General features: G+C 33.6%; 1 protein-coding gene across 1 annotated transcript in view; it reads left to right on the plus strand.

Annotated features, from left to right (window-relative positions):
• The window catches only part of GPR137C (G protein-coupled receptor 137C), a 64,503-nt gene that overhangs the window by 47,991 nt on the left and 4,162 nt on the right, over window positions 1–12,350 (plus strand). The gene's annotated exons all lie outside the window — the stretch shown is intronic.

Genomic DNA, 12,350 nt, shown 5'->3' on the forward strand with positions numbered 1-12,350 from the left:
AGGAAATAACACTGAGTGAGTTTCCTGTTTTTTACAGCTTCTAACCTGAGGGAAGTTCTCATCCACGGGGCAGCCAAAACTAGAAGAGAAAACCTCTGTTTAACTTGCTTGAAGAATCAGAAGACAAAATTCAAGTAACTACCACAGATGGAAAATGAGTGGGAAATTTCAGGAAGAAGACAGCCAGGTAGAGGAAGCCCCAAATTCTGATGATAAATTCTGCCAAATTTTTATCTGATACCTGAACTGCACGTGAGCAAAGCAGAATTCAAGCAGCACAATTAAGAAGAAAGGAATTGAACTGATATTTCAGTTGCTCTCTATACATGGAAGACAGTTTGGGATTTGAGTCTAACCACATTAGTTTTTGCTTGGAAAAAAAAAAAGGAAAAGAGAAAAATCAATACTTTTTAGAAGAATATAACAGAATCCAGACTCTCTAAAACATGTCACTCACAAGGGGCAGAGCACAATCCAAGATTACTAGATATATGAAGAAACAGGAAAAATATAAGTCATACTTAAAAGGCAAAAAGTAAAATTCAAAAAGCAATCTTTGGAGGCAATCCCCCCTTCCAGATGATGTAGGGGTTGGCTGTATCAGACAAAGATTTTATATTATGCTTAAGTATGTAAAGGAAAATACACTTTGATAAATAAATAGGAAAACTCAGGAGAACTAAAAACTATAAAAAGAATTTCTAGAATTAAAAAATACAATATTTAAATTAAAAAGTCACCAGTTGGGCTTAACAGCAGATTGAAGATGAAAGAAGAAAAAAAATCAATAAATCAGCAGAAAGTATCCAATTTGAAGCACAGAGGAGAGTAGGGGAAAGATGATAATAAAATGAACAGAATCTTGGGACCTAAGTATGCATAAGTAGAAAAGGAAAAGAGGGAGAAAATTATTTTGGAAAAAATATTTGAAGAAATAATGACTGAAATTTTCCAATTTTTTTTTTTTAATATTTTTTTTTAACGTTTATTTATTTTTGAGACAGAGAGAGACAGAGCATGAACGGGGGAGGGGCAGAGAGAGAGGGAGACACAGAATCGGAAACAGGCTCCAGGCTCCGAGCCATCAGCCCAGAGCCTGACGCGGGGCTCGAACTCACGGACCGCGAGATCGTGACCTGGCTGAAGTCGGACGCTTAACCGACTGCGCCACCCAGGCGCCCCATGAAATTTTCCAATTTTTGATGAAAGATAAATTTACAGCTCAGCAACTCCAATCAGGATAAATATAAAGAAAGTGTCACATAGGTTCATTATAGTCGAAGTACTTAAAACCAAAAATAAAAAGGAAATCTTGAGAGCAGAGAAAAATGACGCATACATAAGGGAACATTGACTCAAATGATCACTCACTTCTCATCAGAAATAAAGGAGTCCAGAAGACATGGAAACGACATCTTCAACATGCTGAAGGGAAAATGTTATCAACTCTGAAATCTCTATCCAATTAAAATATTCTTAAAGAATGATGAAGAAATAAAAAATCTTCCAATAGAACTAAGAGGGTTAGTTACCAACAGACCTACACTACAAGAAATGTTAAAAAATTCTACAACCTAAAGGGAAATAAAGTAAACTTGAATTTCATCTCTTCAGGAAGGAATGACGAACACAAGAAATAGTAAATATTTGGGTAAATATGATTTCTTAATTTCTAAAAAAGAAATATGACTGTGCAAAGCAAAACTTACAATGTGAGGCTTACATATGTAGATAAATAATTCTCTCTATAGTATATATAACAGTGATAGCAACTATAGTATAAAGGACAGGGGATAAATATACCCATAATGTTGCAAAGTTCTTACATTTTATGTCAAAGTGGTATGATGTTAACTATTAGACCATGGAAGTTAAGGATATATGTCATAATCTTTAGAGTAGTGGTTCTCAAACTTTTTGGTCTCAAGACCCGATTAGACCTCTGAGAATTATTGAGGACTCCAATATCTAGTGTTATATCCATCTATATATACATTATTAGAAATAAAAATTGAGAAATTCTAAAAATATTTATTTCTTAATTCATTTAAAATAACAATAATATATTATCCATTATGTTAACATGAATAACATGTTTTTATGAAAACTAATTGTATTTTCCAAAACAAAAATAAATTAGAAGATCGACATTGTTTTACATTTTGCAGATCTCTTTAATTTCTGACTTAATGGAAGACAGCTGGATTTTCATGTTTGCTTCTGCATTCAATCTGTTGTGATATGTCATTTAGGTTGAAGTATATGAAGAAAATCCATCCTCACACATATATGTAGTTGGAAAATGGAGGAGAATTTTAAAACCTTTTCAGATAATTGTGGATATTCTTCTTTAATACTACACCAAAAATCTGAAGTGGAGGTTTCTTGAAGGTTAGTTGCCATGCAGAATCTAAAACCATATTAGTGAACTTTCTGTACTATTGGTCTATCTTACACTTTGAATGATTGTGTAACATCATGCATTGATCATTGGAAGAGAGTGGTCAAGATCTTCAAAATGATGATACATTTCATTGGACAGTATTCAAAATCACATTTATTAATATTGCCTTCAATGTCATCAGAAAAGTGTTTAAGTTTTTAGAAGCTGCCATGCCAGTCTTATCATGGACATAAGAGTTTACAAGTTCTCAAAAATTCTAATTTTCATTAGAAAATTTATATTTCACCATTGACAATAGTGTCAGATATTTTCTTTGAAGTGACAGGATAATTTCACTTATTTTTGAAAATATATATTCCCAGTAACCAAGTATGAATAAGCATTGTTTGTCTTCCATAGTTGTCTGTTGAGTAAAAAATGGTGTTCCATGAAAAAGTCTAGTTTAGCTCACAAGTCAAACAACCACATAAGTGCTTTTCCTCAAGACTACCGCTATACTTCAGTATGCAGCAGAATTGCTTTAAGTGCATGTCTCATGTCATCACGCAGAATTTTTTTTAAGTTTATTTATTTATTTTTGAGAGAGTGAGAGCAAGCATGAGTTGGGGAGGAGCAATGAGGGAGGAAGGGAGAGAGAATTCCAAGCAGGCTCCACACCATCAAGGCAAAGCCTTGAGAGAGTGAGAGCAAGCATGAGTTGGGGAGGGGTGGTGAGGGAGGAAGGGAGAGAAAATTCCAAGCAGGCTCCACACCATCAAGGCAGAGCCCAACATGGGGCTTGATCTCACAAACCATGAGATCATGACCTGAGCTGAGATCAAGAGTCAGATGCCTGACCAACTAAGCCATAGGCACCCCCTCATCACACAGAATTTTAAATAGACACATACTTTAGGTTGATAATTAATGAATATTTTCATTGCTTCATCAAGGATATTCTTAAGTGACACTGACTTTCTTTTTTAATCAGGAATTCATAGTAGTAAAGAATACAGTTTGGGGCCACTGCCTTGCTTTGTACTAAGGCCCAGAAGTTTTCCCTACCATTGCTTTTGTACCATTAGTGAACATATCAACACAGTTGACCCAGGATAAAAAATCAGAAGAGTTTTCAACACTTTTGATATTTCAGTGCCACTTATGTTTCTTCTCAGACATTGACATAAAAGAATACCTTTCTGGATGATTAGTTGATGCTCACACTGGATTATTACAAACAAAATTAGTCCCGCTTCATCAAATTCAATCATTTACAAGACAAAAATAGATATCTATAGATAAGGTATTAAATCTTTGTTTTCAGTTAAATCTTCAAATCAGTTAATTTCTGTACTATTGGAAAATGGCAATGCCATAATTTATTGAATGGACTTCCCATCCGGCAGGCATTCAGTACTGTCCACTGTGTAAGGCTTTACTGGTTTCTCAGCTACTGTGTGTGCTTTCTCAGCGAGTGCAATATAGTAATATAGCCTGTAAATATTTGAATGGTGTTTTCATTTCTAATTTGGAAAGTTATAAAAACAATTTTTAGTGTTTAAAGTGCTCACCACATCTGCATTTAAATTTCAATTCCTCTTGCTTTTAAACTCTGGTCTCAAAATGACGCTGCAGCCTAACTTGGGCCTTAATATTATTCAGAAATGTTCTGTCATAGAAGACACAACAAGATAAATTATTAACGTTTGTAAAGCCTATTGAAAGATACTTTTCATTACATTTTATTTCATAAAACAAAACAAGAAATCAGTTTCATACAGTTCCTTTGAGGTAGTTTCCTTACTTTATTGAGTCAGAGTTCTAATCACTTTCCTCTTTCTCAGCATCTTAGAGATAAACAGGGAAGTTGTATGTTAAAGATATTTTTTATTGTGGTAAAATATATATAACATAAATTTTACCATTTAATCATTTTTAAGTGTATAGTTCAGTGGCATTAAGTACATTCATATTGTTGTACAACCATTGCTATCTATCTCAAGAACATTTCATTGTCCCATAGTGAAACTCGGTATCCATTAAAAAAAAATAATAATTTCCTATTCCTGAGACAATAATCCATTCTTAAATATTAAAAAAAATATGTTTTCATTTTAGAGTAAAATATGATTAATTTTTAATATGAGTTTAATATAAAATTTTAAATTTTTTAAAGTTTTTGAAGAAAGTTCTTAAATATTGTAAAACAAATCTGTCAGGTATACCAATTCTTATTGTATTTCCATGGAGGTACAAGGATTTCAAAATAACTACTTACTGGATGATAATGGAGTTTCAGCAGGTATAACCAAAGAAACCTAGTAAGAAGCCAGTAAAAGTAGGAAAACAGTCTGAGTTCATCTCTGAAAATGCACATATTTATACCCTAATTCTATTATATCAGGAATTCTATAAAACACAAGAATATACATGCATACAAAGTGTTGACATCATCCCTTATCATGTAGCCTCTAGATAACTCTGCTGTACATCCAAAAGAGAATTAGAGTACAATAAGTAAATAACATCTTAGTATTTTTTTTATCAGTTTGATTTTGATCTTTAAGGTCCCTGGACCACACTTTAAGAACTGCTACCCTAGAGCAACCACTTAAAGTGAAAACAAAACAAAACAAAAACTGGAAAAGTATAGTTAAAAATCCAATAGATAAGTTAAAATGTAATCCTAAAAAATATTCAATTAACCCAAAAAAACACAGGAAATAATAGATAGAGGAAAAACAAACACCAGCAGCAAAACACAAGCAGAAGCAAACAGAAAACAAATAGTAAAATGTAAGATTTAAATCCAAACATATCACCAATTATATTAAATGTTAATGGACTAAACATTCCCATTAAAAAATAGAGATGGTCGGGGCGCCTGGGTGGCGCAGTCGGTTAAGCATCCGACTTCAGCCAGGTCACGATCTCGCGGTCCGTGAGTTCGAGCCCCGTGTCGGGCTCTGGGCTGATGGCTCAGAGCCTGGAGCCTGTTTCCGATTCTGTGTCTCCCTCTCTCTCTGCCCCTCCCCCGTTCATGCTCTGTCTCTCTCTGTCCCAAAAAAAATAAATAAACGTTGGAAAAAAAAAAATTAAAAAAAAAAATAAAAAATAGAGATGGTCAAAATGGCACTTTAAATATAAAAAAAGATATGTCAAAAATAAATAAGTGGAAACTATAATATACTATGCATTCAGTAAGCATAAGAAGGCCCTTTAATATCAGATAAGATAGATCTAAAAACCAAGTATTACCAGATATAAAAAGATACCTTTCATCAGGAAGCAAAGAATATTAGCAAATATAAGAGGTATATTTGATCAGAAAGACATAAAAATTATAAATGGGTACATGAAGCCAAAAATAGTAGGAAATAAAGCAGAAAAAAAGATTTACCAAAATAGTGAGAAATAAAAGGGAGGAATTTGTACAATTATAGTTGGAGATTTTATTGCCCCCCCCCAACAATTGATAAAACAGTCAGTACAAAAAATCTGAACAGCACTACCAACACCCTTGAGCTAATTGACTCTCAGTAACTGGAGGGTACACATTCCTTTCAATTGAGCATGGAAATGGTCATCAAAATAAACCATACAAGGCACCATAATAAAAAGTATCAATACATTCAAAAGAATTGGAATCAAAGAATGTTTTCTAGCATAATGCAATTAAATATCAGTAATGATATGATATCTTAAAAAAATCCAAATATTTAAAAATTATAACATAATTCTAAATAACCCATAAGAAAAGGAAGAAATCACAAGGGAAATTAGAAAACATTGCATATGGAAGGATAACAAAATACAGTACATCAAATTTGTGGGATACTGCTAAAATAGTGTTTGAAGAGAAAAATATATCTTTAAATGCTATATTAGAATGGAAGAAAGATATAAAACTATGGCCTAAGATTTCACCTTAGAAACTATGGGGGAAACTAGGACAAAGTTAAAAAAAAAAAAAAGTATGTCCAAAGCAAGTAGAAGGACTGAGGGACTGAGATAATAAAGATAAGAATAGAAATCAGTGAAACAGAAAATAAACAATAGAAAAATTAAAGCCAAAAGTTAATTCTGTGAATAGATGAACAAATTTTATGTACGGAAACAAGCAGAGTGAAGATACAAATTCCCAATATCATGAATGAAAGAGGGAATATCACTGTAGATCTTAACAGGCATTAAAAGAAAAATGAAGGAATATTATGAACAGCTTTTTGTGAGTAAATTTGACAACTTAGAGGAAATGGACAGATTGCTTTAAAAATACAATGTAACAAATCGGTAGAAGATAAAATATTAGTTCTGAATTGCCCTATATTTATTAAAAAAAATTTGATTTGTTATCAGAAATTCCCATCAAAGAAAACTCTAGGCCAAGATGGTTTCACTGGTTAATTTTATCAAATCTTTAAAGATAAATTAATACCAATACTAAACTCTTTTGAAAATATAAAAGGAAAGAACTCTTTCCAACATATTTTATAAGGACAGCATTACTGTGATACCAAACTTGACAAAGATATTACAAAGCACATAAAAGCTACAATACTTAAAGACTCAGAATCTAAGCAATATGTAAAAAGGAAAAGATTTTGTAACCAAGAAGAGTTTATCCCAGGAATGCAACATTGGTTTCACATTGAAAATCAAATCCGTTTAATTCACTCATTAGGAGAACAAAGGGAAAAAATAAATATGTAATAATTTGAATAGATGTAGAAAAAACATTTGATAAAATTCAGCACCCTCCATGACTTAAAAAAACATGGAACTCTCAGCTAATAGGGTATACAAGAAATAATCCTCTATCTGATAAAAAGCATCTATAAAAAAACCTTCCATCAATATCATACTTAGAGTATTGTTTTGCTCCTAGGATTGGAAACAAAGAAAGAATGCCCATTCTCACCATTTCTATTCAATATTCCAAGAAAACAAGAAACAAAAAGTATAAAATTGGAAATAAAAAAGTAAAACTGTCTGTACTTAACAGAATTGCTTTTGTAGAGCATCTTAAAGAGTCTGCTAAATAACTACTAGAATTCATGAGTGAATTTAGCAAGTTCTCAGGATACAAGGTCAAAATGCAAAAGTATTGTGTTTTTATATATACCAAGAGCAGTCAATTAGAAGATAAAATTCAAATCACATTTATGTTAGCATCAAAAAACAAAATACTTAGGAACAAAATTTCCAAGGCACCTAGGTGGCTTAGTTGGTTAAGCATCTAACTTTTGATTTCTGCTCAGGTCATGATCTCATGATTCATGAGGTTGAGCCCTGCATCAGGCTCTATGCCGACAGCATGGAGCCTGCTTGAGTTTCTCTCTCTCCTTTTCTCTGCCCCTCCCACGTTCACACTCATGTTCTCTCTCAAAATAAATAAATAAACTTAAAAAAAAAAAGAACAAATTTTCCAAAAAAACCCAAGCAGTATCTCTGTACTTAAAACTACAAAATATTACTGAGAGAAATTAAAGAAGACTATAAATCAATGAAGACTACTGTTCATGGATTAGAAGACGCAGTATTGTTAAGATGGCAATTCTTCCCAAAATGATTTACAGATTCAAAGTGATCCTAATCATAATTCTACAATGTGGTTTTTAAAAATAGAATTTGGCAATTTTATTCTAAAACTTATATGGAAACGCAAAGGACCTAAAAATACATTTAAAATGGTGCATTCTAATAAAACTTTGTAGTATGATGAAAGTATTCTATACTTGCATTGTTCAGTATGGTAGCTAGCCATATGTGACTATTGAGCACTTGAAAAGTAGCTATTGTGACAGAGGATCTGATCATTTAATTAATTTAATTTAATTTAATTTAAGTGTAAATAACCAAATGTGGCTAATGGCTATTGTATTGAACAATGCAGAAAGAAACACTGAAAAAGCAGGGGACTTACACTACATGGCTTTGAAATTTAGGATACAGCTACAATAATTAAAACACTGTGCTACTGGCATAAAAGAGGCAAACAGATCAATGGAACAGAATAGAAAGCCTAGAAATCAATCCACACATATAAGGTCTTTTGATTTTTGACTAAGGTGCTAAAGCAATCCAAATGGAAAAGGAAACCTTTTTAACTAATGAGGTTGGAAAAACTGGATATCCATATGAAACAAAATGAAGCCCAACTCCATCTCATACTATACGCACATAAAAATATTTCAAAATGGATGATAGACCTAAATGTAAATGAAAAAATTCTAAAACTTCTGAAAATAAACACCAAAAAGTATCTTTACAACTTGGACATAGGCAGAGATTTCTTAGGTCATAGAGTAATCAGAAGGAATAGATTGACGAATTAGACTTAATTAAATTTTAAATTTCTCATCCAAAGAAAAGACTAATAAAATGCAAAAGCAAGTCACAGACTTCAAGAAAATGTTTGCATATTTCTGACAAAGGACTCATTTCCAGCATATATAGAGATCTCTTACAACTCAATAATAAAAAAAAAAGACAACCGAATTTAGAAGTGGACAATGATATGAATAGATTTTTCACAAAGAAGATATACAAATGGCCAATAAACAAAATGTCATTAGTCTTCATGAAATGCAAATTAACAAAAATGAGATACTACCACACAACCATCAGCATGGCTAAAATTAAAAAGATTGAAAACCCCTATGTTGTCTAGGATGTAGAACAACTGGAACTCTCATACTTTGTTGGAAGTATAAAATTATACATCCATTTTTGAAAGAGATCAGGCAATTTCTTATACAGCTGAATTTATACCAACCATACCACCCAGTAATTCCATTCTTAGGTATTTACCCCAAAGAAGTGAAAACATATGTCCACAGAAGGATGTATATAAGAATATTTATAGAAACTATCCATCAACAGAAAAAACTGTCATATAAACAATCTCATATAATTATTAAGTGGAATTAGTGTGATTAACTATCCTGGTTTCTCTGGGACTGAGAAGTTTTCTGGGACTTTCAGTGCTAAAACTAGGAAACTCTTAAGCAAATCAGGGCCAGTTAGTCATTCTAATTATCCACCTCAGCAATACAAAGACCATAGAATTACTAAAACATCCAACAACATGGGTGAAGCACAAAACATTATGCTGAGTGAATGAAGCCTACAAAAGAGTTCATATTCTATGGTCCTCTTTATATGAAGTTCAGAACTAAGGTGTGGCAAAAACAGAAGCAGGAGAGTGTATACATCTGAGGGTTTGGCTGATGGGGAAGGGGTGTGAGGGAACTTTCTGGAGTGATGGTAATGCTCTCTATTTTGGTAGAAATGTGGGTTACACTGGTGTATACATTTGTCAAAACTTAGTGAATGGTAATTTGAAGTTTCTGCATATCTACATTTTAAAAATACCTGTAAACAAATATTGAACTGTAGCTAATGACATGCATACCAATGTGTTAATAATATGCATACTGAAGTGAGGTGTGACTCTTCTTTCCTTGTCTGGTATGGAATTTCTAAAAAAAGTGGTGTAGATGTTAGAGATGGAAGAAGGGAGAATAATACCTTAAGGATTGCTTCTGAGTGGAATTCTCTGTTATTGACTCCATTCATTTTAGAAAGATTTTAACTTTTTGACAACAGCTTCCATGTTGCTGAATCCATTTTTCTGTTTTGTTTTGTAATCCTGTGTTTTGCAGGAAGAATCTTACTTTGCTTTCTAAATCAGTGAGCTTCTTTCATTGTTATATATATGTAATCTAGCTGTAATTTTGTTTTATTAATTGCCTCAGTGTTATTGACTCTTTGCTAACTTTTCTCACAACCTTTTTTTTTTTTTTTTGGCTTTTATAGTATTTACAAGTATAAGCAAAATATCTCCATATTATGTCTTTTAGTAGTCATTTTATTTCTCCAGAAAGTTACTTAGGATTATTTTAAGGGATGGCAGTGCTTACAACATTCTAACTTCTTGTTATCTAATGTTTCTTTAATACTATAGTACTTTTAAAATTGGTTCTGGATTGGCTTTAGATTAGCTTCTGTTTAAGTTTTTTTTTTTTTTATATTTTGAAGAGAGAGAGAGAGACAAGGCATAGGCAGGGGAGGGGCAGAGAGAGAGGGAGACACAGAATCCGAAGCAGGATCCAGGCTCTGAGCTGTCAGCACAGAGCCTGACACGGGGCTGGAACCCACAAACCCTGAAATCACAACCTGAGCAGAAGTCGGATGCTTAACCAACTGAGCCTCCCAGGCACCCCTAGATTAGCTTTTTTATTAACAACTTTTTTGGGTATTCACAAAAATAAAAATGTACACTGTAGAAAATTTTAGCTTTGATTTTAGAAAATTTTAATCTTGTTAGGGTTTTACTTGTTTTCACGCATACTTTTTGTTATGGTAATGGGTAGGTCAAAAGAGTACTCTCAGCACCTGGGTGGCTCAGTCGGTTAAGTGTCCAACATGGGCTCAGGTCATGATCTCCCATTTTGTGAGTTTGAGCCCCATGTTGGGCTCTGGGCTGATAGCTCAGAGCCTGGAGCCTGCTTTGGATTCTGTGTCTCCCTCTCTCTCTGCCGCTCACCTGCTTGCTTGCGCGTGCTCTCTCTTTCTATCTCTCAAAAATAAAAAAAAATTTTTAAAGTAAGAGGGTACTCTCAACATCTTTCAAGGTATCTTTTATCTTTTAGTTCTCCTTCTTCTTATATACCTCTAAAATGTGTTGTTCTTATAAAGAAGTCAGTTATAATAATGGTTCTCAATCCTACCAAACCCAGTGCACGCTTCTAATAAGGTTTTTTTTTTTAGTTTATTTATTTATTTTTGAGAGAGAGAGAGAGAGAGAGAGAGGGCACACATGCATATGGGAGAGGGGCAGAGAGAGAGGGGAGAGAGAGAATCCCAAGCAGGCTCCTTGCTGTCAGTGCAGAGCCTGATGCAGGGCTCAAACCCATGAACTGAGATTGTGACCTCAGCCAAAATCAAGAGTTGGATGCTCAATGGACTGAGCCACCCAGGCACCCCTCTAATAAGTACTTTTTTTTTTTTCTTTAACGTTTATTTATTTTTGAGACAGAGACAGAGCATGAACGGGGGAGGGGCAGAGAGAGAGGGAGACACAGAATCGGAAACAGGCTCCAGGCTCTGAGCTGTCAGCACAGAGCCCCACATGGGGCTCGAACTCACGGACCGTGAGATCATGACCTGAGCTGAAGTCGGACTCTCAAATGAGTGAGCCACCCAGGTGCTCCTCTAATAAGTACTTTTAATAATTTTTTTTCTATCCTGAAATTAATAGATTATTTTAATCTACCTACACACATAACCAAAAACTCAATGTAAGTGCCCTTAATATAAAGAGGAAATAAAAGGAAAGTAATTAACAACTATTTCAATATGTAAATTTAGGGGCATGATATACTAGTCAGATGCTTGTTATCTATACACAGAAACCGAATGGGACAGCTACAATGCAGTGGATCTTTTTGGCAGTTGTGTCACTTCTCAGAATAATGTTTTGGTTTTTTGGGGGTTTTTTTCGGTGTGAATATATTTTTTTTAATTTTATTTTTTTAAATTTACATCCAAATTAGTTAGCATATAGTGCAACAATGATTTCAAGAGTAGATTCCTTAGTGTCCCTTACCCAATTAGCCCATCCCCCCTCCCACAACCCCTCCAATAACCCTCTGTTTGTTCTCCATATTTAAGAGTCTCTCATGAGGGGGACAAAACATCAGAATAATGTTTTTAATGCATAATATAAATAGGATTACAAAGGAAACCAATTGTATTGAAATATAGACCCCAGGTTAAGAATCCCTGCAACTCCATTGGGTATGAGTACTAAATTGTGAGTACTAAATTATGAGAGTTTTCTATTTGGGGAAACAATGGAAGCCTTGATATTAAAATGTTATCGATTCAAAAGTGCATTTGAGTGCCTACATCATTTTGTCGTCAACATAATGACATCAATAGGGATTAACTAACATCAGCT

The sequence above is a fragment of the Lynx canadensis genome, chromosome B3 (genome assembly GCF_007474595.2).
Source record: "Lynx canadensis isolate LIC74 chromosome B3, mLynCan4.pri.v2, whole genome shotgun sequence".
In the NCBI taxonomy this organism is placed as follows: Eukaryota; Metazoa; Chordata; class Mammalia; order Carnivora; family Felidae; genus Lynx; species Lynx canadensis.